The sequence below is a fragment of the Apis dorsata genome, unplaced genomic scaffold (genome assembly GCF_000469605.1).
Source record: "Apis dorsata unplaced genomic scaffold, Apis dorsata 1.3 scaffold_569, whole genome shotgun sequence".
Lineage (NCBI taxonomy): Eukaryota > Metazoa > Arthropoda > Insecta > Hymenoptera > Apidae > Apis > Apis dorsata.
In genome coordinates this window covers 20,214-23,166 of record NW_006263779.1, presented here as the reverse complement: position 1 = coordinate 23,166, position 2,953 = coordinate 20,214, and positions in this window count along the sequence as shown.

Genomic DNA, 2,953 nt, shown 5'->3' with positions numbered 1-2,953 from the left:
TATATATATATATATATATATATATATATATATACATTATAACATATTGTTCGTTTATACGTTCGACTACATGTCGCGAATATATATTCGCGGAATTATCCTCTCTATTGGAACTAATGAATCGAGTAATTTTAAATATCGAAATAAGATATATCGTAAAATTCTTTCAAGTGTTTAGATTCTTCGTTTTTTTTTAGTTTATCAATCGAAAATGAAATGAGATTAGAATTATTAATCTTATTAATAAGTTGTAATAAAAATTTGCTCTAATGAATGAAATTATATTAAGTCTCAGTCATTTTTATTCAACGAAATATCGTTTCTAACAATAACTTTCAATTACTTTTGTCTACATTTTCGATATTATTTAATTTCAAGCTTTGAATTTATAACGAGTAAATATAGAAGCTTGGATGAAAGAATATCGAAATGGTATTATTATTAACGCAATAAATCGTATTGTCCGCAGTTAATTATTCGACGATGCCGCGTGTTCGACTTAAATAGCATTGAAATAGTCATTAAACATAGGAACGGCGTAATCATCAACGGTTAATTCTCCTGCCCATCTCTTGTCCCATATAAGATATCGACAAATTACTTAAGCTCTAACAGAATGCTTGCACTATCTGGCTATGATCTTCACGCGGGTGTAATTCATGTGAGAACACGTATGAACCGGCATACAGCAGTTATAAATACGTATCTTTTATTTCCCCTAGAGATAAGATCGGTTAATAACACAAGGTGTTTTTAAACGTTTCTCTTTCAAATCATAACCTCTCATCTCCTCGAACTCTTTGACACTGAATTATCGGCTGAGAAAAGGTTATGATGCTCTCGGTTCTCGATACATCGAATAATCCACACGCAAGGATACGCATCCTTTCTTTTTCTCTTCCCTTTTCGCGAAGAAGGGACGCGGCGCGTACAAGTCTGACTGCTCATCTTGCATACCGAATAGACTACTAAGAATCCTTTTCTCGTATCCTTTACACGCGCGCCTCCCCTCCACTCGGCCCCTGCGTCGTCTCTCTCCCTTCCACTCGTCTCGCAGCCATTTCGCCTCTCTCTCCCCCTTTCCTTTTCTCATCTCGTCTGTCGCTGTTCGTGCGCCGTTTATCGCGGCCAGCAATATTCATCGCATTTGAATATCCTGCGGGCGGTATCTCGCGTACCGATCAGGATGTTGCGTCGATGTTGCCGTAAATCATAATTAGCCGCGCCTGAAAATTAAAAGTGGAGGAAGGTGTACGGGAGGAGGGGGCGGGAGGATCCCTTTCCGCCGCGAACCGCTCGCACGATTTACAAATGCTCGATCCTCCATCATTATTTCGATATGTTTATCGTTCCGATTAAAACGATCGGCCACGTGGAACATTCGTACTTTTTCGAATAGACCCGCAACACAATACATTTTATTTCATAATTTTTTTATTAATTTCAAAAAGAGTAAAGAGTGAAAGTATACATTATCGATAAAAAGAAGTCATTTAGTATATAAAAAAAAAATTTTAATTTTCCTAAACTTACGGCTCCTGTCACTTTATCTACAAGATGGATCCATAGTTTGATTTTTATTTACAAAAAAGCGTTTGTTTCTTGAAAATAATAATCACAATTTATTTGGTAATCATAAAATCGTCTCTGTAAAAGTCTGGGTGGCCTACAATTCCTATCTATATCTAGATTGTCCATCCCAAGGAACCTGTACGTGCATATAAACTTATAAACCGGAAACTCGACAACGAATATGTGCTCTATGCGAGCCGCAAAGGGGCCTCACGGGTGGCGCGTGGGCCCCAACGATAATTATTTATTATTCACCCGTCATCATCTATTTGTGGCGGCCCGTCTTTCATCGTATCCTTCTTCACGAATCCTCCCTCGAGCCGGCCTTCGAGGTTGTTAATTTTTATTAGTCGTCGAGATAGGGTTTCGGGGGAATCCTCTCACCTCCGGACATCCTGTAATCTCTCGGGAGCTCTTTCCCTCTCTCCGAGCCGGTGCTTTCTTTCGCTGTAATTATCATGCGGCATGGCCGCCTGTATTCCGCCCCTCGAATCCTTAATGAGCCCCTCGGCCAACGTTGTGTCGCGTGCCGCGTCGCCAACACGTTTCACGTAATTTTCCGCCGTGCTTTCCTCGAACGCCTCGTTATGGGTCATTGAATGCAGCCGCCGTTTGATACGCGACGGGACGAATGATTATGCCACCGATTAGGGAGAGCTCTGGGAATTCGAATTCGTTCGAAAGGGACGATTCCCTCGCGCGTTTCGAATTTTATCCAATTTGTTTTTTTTTTATTATTGATGACATTTTTTTTTTTTATTAAAGATCGATGATCGATTTCTTTATTCGTTTTTTTTTAATTATTGATGAAATTTTTTTTTTTTTTTGTTTTTTTTTTATTATTGGAGAAAATTTTTTTTTTTTTTTGTATATTTAAAATCGATAGTCGATTTCTTTTTTCTTTTTTTTTTTTATTGATGACCTTTTTTTTTTTTATTAAAGATCGCTGATCGATTTCTTTTTTTGTTTTTTTTTTATTATTGGAGAAAATTTTTTTTTTTTTTTGTATATTTAAAATCGATAGTCGATTTCTTTTTTCTTTTTTTTTTTTATTGATGACCTTTTTTTTTTTTATTAAAGATCGACGATCGATTTCTTTATTCGTTTTTTTTTAATTATTGATGAAATTTTTTTTTTTTTTTTATATTAAAGATCGATAATCGATTTCTTTATTCGTTTTTTTTTAATTATTGATGAAATTTTTTTTTTTTTTATTAAAGATCGATGATCGATTTCTTTATTCGTTTTTTTTTATTATTGATGACATTTTTTTTTTTTTTTATTAAAGATCGATGATCGATTTCTTTATTCGTTTTTTTTTAATTATTGATGAAATTTTTTTTTTTTTTATATTAAAGATCGATAATCGATTTCTTTATTG